Genomic DNA, 7,602 nt, shown 5'->3' with positions numbered 1-7,602 from the left:
CGCCAAGCCGTTTTAGCGCTGGACCAGCCTCGAGGACGAGCCCCGGCAGACCACCAATGACGGCCAAAGCGAGTATTGTCATCGCCGGAGGAAGTGCAGGAGGCCGTGCGAAGACGGGTGCAGGCACGACGGGCACAGGTAGAGGATGGACCGGAGAAGGACAAGGAGGAACAGAATCTAATGGAATTGGAAGACGACACCCCCAGCAGGCTGGCGGGTCTAGCAACAGGCCACACCAGGGTATAATGGAGGCAGTGCGGGCAAAGTCTTCGAAGCTAAACAAGGACGAGATCGCGGCCATTGCATGCCACACAGAGAGGCTCAGCGCGATCATTACGCACCTGGTCGTGCGCCTGGCGACGCAGAAGAGCTGCGAGGGACCTGCCCCGCCGCCTCAGATGCGCCAAGGTCCGAGCAGTCGCCGCCGGCGCCTTACGCAACAGCGCTCAAACTGGGCAAGCGGACGCAGCCGATGCCCATCCCGCCGTGCCCCAGGACCGACTGTGGCCATCTACCCGGCGGAGGACCAGAAATCGGTGTTAAAAACCGCGGAGGACACTAAAAAGGTTCTGCGCTCGGCCATGGACCCGTCCAGGCTGGGCGTAAAGATAAGTGCAGTCAGGAAAGTCGGCAACGCCGGGGTATGGTGCAGACTACGTCGGACGCAGCGGCGGAGAGGATTCGCCAGGCACTACCCTCAACGCTTAGGCCGGGGGCGCCGGTGACTCGCCTCCCGCTCATATCATTGGCGGGTTTCGATAAGGGAACGACACCGGAAACATTCAAAAAGAAGCTGGTCGAGCAAAACTTCGAGGATAGCGACATATGGACCCCCACGAAGATAGAGGGCAGCATCCGGAAGGTGTACCAGAGGACCTGGAAGAAAGGAGACAGGTCCACCTGGATCTGTGAAGTGACCCCAACCTTGCGAAAGGAACTGCTCAGCCTTGGAACAATTTCAATAGGCTGGGATATAATCGAAGTGGAGGACCACGTTGGGGTCACATGCTGTAACAGATGTCAGCAGATGGGGCACCCTGAAAAGTACTGTCGGGCAAAGACATACGTGCGGCAAATGCGGAGAAGATGGCCATAAATCAGGGGAATGCCAAGCCGTGGAGCGTTGCTGTGCCACATGCAAGAAGCTGAAGCAGAGGGGCGCAGCAACGCACAGGACCAACGCGCGCGAGTGCCCAGCCCGACAGCATGCAGAGGCCCGGGCCGTCCAGATGTAAGTTATGTATAAGTCCCTAAAGATAGGACAGATTAATGCGCAGGGGTCGGCAGTGGCCACACGAGAGCTGCCAGCGTTGGCACAAGAATGGCAACTGGACGTCATCCTTATACAGGAACCATATAATGACGTCCAGCAAGCCAGTGCCAACTACCTTGTGTGGGCAGGCCCGGGCGCAAAGGCGGCCATATACGTGCCCCGACTGGACGTGCAGTGCAGCCTGCTGCCGCACCTATCGACGGACCACTGCGCCGTATGTCACGTGTCCTGGGGGGGCGCCAACATCTACTTGGTCAGCGCCTATTTCCAGTATTCGCACGACATCCAAGTGCACCTCGCGCAACTGGACAAAGTCCTCAACGCGCTGAGGGGTCGTGCGGTTTTGGTGGGCGCTGACACCAACGCGCACTCTCCCATGTGGCACTGCGAGCGGCGGAATTACGTGTCGCGGGGTCCGGAGGTATCGGCAAGGCGGCAGCACATGGAGGACTTCCTGTTGGCGAGGAACATCAAACTCCACAACACGGCAGGACAGCCAGCAACATTCAGCACCGCCAACGGGGAGTCCAACATCGACGTGACATTTTCGTCGGGGCGCGTACGGGTGTCCCAGTGGGAGGTCCACGCCGACGCCAGTAGCAGCGACCACCGGCTGATCACGTTTAGAGCGGGCAGCGTCGAGAATAATGAGCCCGCTCCGGCGGCCGAGCCGTCGGGGCGCCGAGGAGGTTTCGGGACCGTGGGGTGGATTGGGAACGCTTCGAAGCTGAGATCCACGAGCGAGTGGGGAGCATTAAATGGGAGAGGCCTGCATCAGACGTCTGCAAGCAGCTTACGGAGATACTCACTCGTACAGCTGAAGAGTGCCTGGGAACGAGAGGAGACGGCAAGAAAGCGAAAGGGTATGAATGGTGGTCTCCAAAACTGGATTCCTTGCGTAAAAGACAAAATAAGGCGAGGAAAGAATGGCAAAGGGCAAGGAAGGTGAAAGGATTTCAGGAAGAGGATCTACGAAGAGATTTAGTGAATGCCGCAGTAAGTATAGAAAGGAGATGGAGAGGGCGCAACTGGAGTTCTTCCGGAGGCTTGCCGAGTCCGGCAATGAGGACCCATGGGGCCTGGCATACCGTGCAGCCAGTGGAAGATTCCGTGCCCCTCCCAACCTAATCGCGGGGTTGAGGCTTCCGGAGGGACACACGACGGATGTGCGCGGGGCCATGCTCGGCCTGGTGAGGGCTCTGTGTCCGGACGATGATTCGTCGCGGGACTCGGCCTACCACCGAACGGTGAGGGTGGCGGCTGCATGCGTTCCGTCGGGTAAGGATGCGCCCCCTCCATCAGTTCAGGTGGTGGAGGATATAGTCAGGGGCCTCCCTAACACAGCCCCGGGGATCGACGGAATCACGGCCTGTATGGTTAAGCACGCTTGGCGTGCTGCCGGCCCAGAACTGACAAGCGTGCTTGGGAAATGTGTGGAAGAGGGCACGTTTCCGGACACGTGGAAGGATGGGAGGCTCGTTGTTCTGCCGAAAGGTAATGACAGGGAGCTCTCCGATCCCAAAGCGTACCGTCCGGTGACGTTGCTACCAGTGCTTGGGAAGATTTTAGAGCGGGTCATGCTGCGGTGTGCCCCCGCACTCCAGCGAGGGGTATCGTCGAGTCAGCACGGGTTTTCTCGGGGTAAGTCGACGCTAACAGCACTTAATGATATTCTGGACACCGTCAGCGGAACCACGGCACGGTACGTCCAGGCCATCTTTCTGGACATTTCGGGCGCTTTCGACAACGCGTGGTGGCCCATGATTCTCCTGAAGGCAAAGGGTGCGGGATGCCCGCCAAACGTCTATCGGATGCTGGGCGGCGTACTTCTGCAACCGACGCGTCGGGCTCTTTGTCGGCGGGGGAGTCGTGTGGAAGACCGCTACCATGGCTGTCCCCAGGGTCGGTACTGGGTCCTTATCTATGGAACCTACTGATGGGACGACTTGCTTCGATTGCCTTTCCCGGACGGAGTAAAACTGGTGGCGTACGCTGATGATGTTACGATCCTCATTGAGTCCAACTCAAGAGCCGGCATCGAGGCTTCGGCCTCATGCGCCCTGGGACTCATCTCTGGTTGGGGTGAGCGGAATCGGCTGGGCTTCTCGCCCTCGAAGTCATTTTCGATGACTCTGAGGGGGGGACTGGCCGCCCGCCCACCCACCATACGTCTCAATGGGGTCTCAGTCAAAAGTGTGCGGTCAACCAAAGTGCTGGGGGTGGTGATTGACGCGAGGTCTGTCGTTCAGTGAACACGCACGTAGCATCGGCGAACGTGCGTCGTCGGGACTGGGGAAAATGTCACGCATGACTGCCACTTCGTGGGGCATGCGGTACGGGGCCCTTAAGGTCTTGTACGGGGGAATTTTTCACCCCTATAGTGACATACGCGGCGGGATGCTGGTGGCGGCGGGTCTCCACATACGTGGTCCGCACCGCTTTGCTGAGAGCGCAACGGCCTGCTCTGATTCTGCTGACGAAGGCTTACAGGTCCACTAGTACCGGCGGCCCTGCCTGTGTTAGCAGGGGTGTTACCGGCGGACCTCGAGGTTGCCCGTGCTGGCAGAATCGACGAGATGCGGGGTCTGCCTCGGCAGGAACTCCGCGAGGGCAAGAAAGACGCATGGAAGGGTGCGGTCGCGGACTGGCAGCGTCGCTGGGACGCTGAGACCAAGGGCCGCGAGCTCTACCGATTCTTCCCGGATGTGACGGCAAGGCTCAGGGCAACCTGGGTCGAGCCGGACTACCAAACCTCACAGATCCTGACTGGGCATGGTAGTTTTAGAAAGAGACTGTATGATATGAAGCTGCAAGAGACGAGTGAATGTTACTGCGGTGAAAAGTGAGGAAAACATGGACCATGTACTATGGACTTGCCCGATATACGCGGACCTGAGGCGAGAGATGATGGACGGGATCGAACGCGAAGAGGTGGGACCGGTTTACTACTGCGACCCTCGTCAGCTCGGAAGCTAACTTCCGGCGGCTGGGTCGCTTTCGCACACGGCTGGTTCAAAATCAGGAGCGGGCTCGAGCAAGAGGATCAACAAAGGGCGGGAGGCGAAAGCCGTAAGTGTAATGTACAGAAGGCAAAGCAGCGGCTCTCCAGCGCTGGAACAGCAGTCCCAGAATGGGGAGAGTGCATTAAAAGGGACAGGATAAAGAATTTGTAGAGTCAAGAATCGCCTGCGGACGAAACAAGAAGCCAAGAGCGCTATAAAGTCCGCAGCCGTCTCATGATTTCGGCCCATATGACGAATTCGTCGGTGGGGCCATGGGAAGGTTGGTGGGATTGTCCCTATCTACTATCTAGCGAAACCACAGCCAAGGGAACGGGCTTGGGAGAATCAGCGGGGAAAGAAGACCCTGTTGAAGCTTGACTCTAGTCTGGCATTGTAAGGAGACATGAGAGGTGTAGCATAAGTGGGAGATCGTTCGCGCGATCGTCGCTGAAAAACCACTACTTTCATTGTTTCATTACTTACTCGGTTGGGCGGAAGCGGTGCGCGGTCGATGTTAATCGGCGGGCGCACGGTGTTTCGTTCCAAGCGTGCAGAGTGGCGACGTGGCGGCAACGCTCGTCGCCGTAAAACTCCCGCGTGATCCGGTTCGAGGACACTGCCAGGCGGGTAGTTTGACTGGGGCGGTACATCTGTCAAAGAATAACGCAGGTGTCCTAAGGCCAGCTCAGCGAGGACAGAAACCTCGCGTGGAGCAAAAGGGCAAAAGCTGGCTTGATCCAGATGTTCAGTACGCATAGGGACTGCGAAAGCACGGCCTATCGATCCTTTAGTATAAAGAGTTTTTAGCAAGAGGTGCCAGAAAAGTTACCACAGGGATAACTGGCTTGTGGCAGCCAAGCGTTCATAGCGACGTTGCTTTTTGATCCTTCGATGTCGGCTCTTCCTATCATTGCGAAGCAAAATTCGCCAAGCGTTGGATTGTTCACCCATCAAAAGGGAACGTGAGCTGGGTTTAGACCGTCGTGAGACAGGTTAGTTTTACCCTACTGATGGCTTGTCGTTGCGATAGTAATACTGCTCAGTACGAGAGGAACCGCAGTTTCGGACATTTGGTTCATGCACTCGGCCGAGCGGCCGGTGGTGCGAAGCTACCATCCGCGGGATTATGCCTGAACGCCTTTAAGGCCGAAGCCAGCCTAGCCGAATCCGGCAAGGATATGCTCACTGTGGAGCCCCGAGAGTCGGGAGGCTCTAAACAATGTGACTTTACTAGTCGCGCTTCACCACGTGAGGTGCGACGTCGAAGCCCATTTGGATCGCGGAGATCGATGCTGTCCGTTTAACGCGTGCATCACGGCTCCGAAGGTCCGAATTTACCTCAGTTCGATGTCGGGGCTCGGAATAGTCTGTAGACGACTTCCGTTCCTGGCGGGGTGTTGTGCTCGGTAGAGCAGCGTCGTGCTGCGATCTGTTGAGACTCAGCCCTACGCCAGGTGATTCGTCCGAGGACGATGATAATGTAAACACACAAACACACATCAAGACAACGTGTGCGACGACGGACGATGTTCTGTCGCGTTTTCGTTTTCTTCATTAATATTTCATTAATACACGAACGGTACACTAACGATATAACACTCTGATTCAACAAACTCAATTTTAAACATATAAAAAAACGTAATTTTTCACCGCGCCCCATTGAGATGCGCTTGCGCATCTTAAATAGTCAATTTAATACACGAACGGTAACGGGTCAAAAAATTAATACACGAACGGTAACGAACATCGAAATTTAAAAAAATAATCTTTCTCTCGATACAAATGAAGTTTACATCGATTATAACTGACGTCTATTAGCCGTTCCTCCTGTAAATCTCGATCGTAATATCAATAATACAACAACGAAACAAGCAAGCGCTCAGACAATATATTACATAGATATGTAGATGTAAACAAACGAATAACACAACAAGAACGCTAAACGAAACTAACTCGCACTCTCACTTCGTACATATACACCACGACGGCACGGGCAAGCTGTGACAAGCCGCTTGAGAGCGAGAACACACCTCGAACGAACATACATACTAGGTAGTAGTAGTAGTAGTAGTAGTAACCAGAAACCCAGCAGGCACGCGCGCTCGCGCGGGGGGGGGGGGGGTGCTTGCGTTCCTGCCTTCATAGGCGTCTGTGTCACACCACACCAATGAAGACTCAAACACTCACCAAGTCGTTGAACCTAGACAAACACCCAGGCACCCCCCCCCCCCCCCGGCCACACACCCCCGCTCTGCAGCGCCTCAGGTTCTTTTGTGGTGGTCGATGTTAGTTCTTCAGGTTGATGGAGGCCACCCTCTCAACATATTCAATACCAATATCTGGGTGGGTGGGGGAGGAGCGGAGGGGGGAGGGTAGGGGCGGGGGCTAGGTCTCCACTGTCGGCTTTCACTCACCTCGAGGGTAGGTAGTGTTTGAATGACACCACCGACGATCCCTGATCTGCTGATCTCGAAACTTTTCAGTTCACTCGGTCGCTTGGTACGTGGATATCTCATCGTATAACGTATTTCTCCTCCGATACTATATACGTTTAAGTTTGCAACAATGTCATGCGGCGCGCGCAGATGCGCGCACGTATGATGTTGTGCGCGTGCGCGTGCGCAGCTTTCAGCGACTTAACGTTGACACGCGAACATTATTATGTTAGTGTGTTTCACGTTAAGTCGCTGAATGTCGTCTACGAACGAAAAATGGACGACACACACATGTAGTAATATTATTATGAAGATGATCAACACACATACATATTATTATATATATATATAAGTGTATATATATATATTAGTATGTAAGTGTGTAGTACTGTGTGTGTTGTGCGTTTGTGTAACTTCAACTGTGTGGACCGTCGGTTCGTAACAACGTTACGATTCGTTAACGGTTCAAATGTTATAAAATATGACTTTAATCGTGACGTGATCGATTCAAACGCGCACGGATACGCTAATGTGAATCTTTCGCGAGTTCAATCACGATTATTTATTTTTGTGTAAATAGTATTGTTCTATATACGCATTATTATATGATTACATATATAAACTAAACAATGAATATAGTGAATACGGACTCTGTACAATCCGGGCAATTAAATCGTTGTTTGACGTATTTTATTATGTTAACCGAGATTATTATTAAAGTGAATGAAATCGTGTCTCGATACGAACGTTCACCATCGGGGTTTTTTCATTATATTGTACCCTTATAGGCGTCGTCGTAGTCGTCGTCGTCGTCGTCGAAAACAATATTCGTCTCAATTATTATACGAGCTCGCCCGTACAAGCGTCTGCGTTAATCCGTCGACGCGCGGGA

The 7,602-nt window shown here is 54.2% G+C and overlaps 1 pseudogene; it reads right to left on the bottom strand.

Moving 5' to 3' along the window:
• Nucleotides 1-4,448: 4,448 nt before the first annotated feature.
• LOC113508177 overlaps nucleotides 4,449-7,602 on the bottom strand; it is a 12,845-nt pseudogene continuing 9,691 nt past the window's right edge.

Source organism: Trichoplusia ni, unplaced genomic scaffold, assembly GCF_003590095.1.
Source record: "Trichoplusia ni isolate ovarian cell line Hi5 unplaced genomic scaffold, tn1 tig00004043, whole genome shotgun sequence".
NCBI lineage: Eukaryota > Metazoa > Arthropoda > Insecta > Lepidoptera > Noctuidae > Trichoplusia > Trichoplusia ni.
This window is presented reverse-complemented; position numbering and strand designations above follow the sequence as displayed.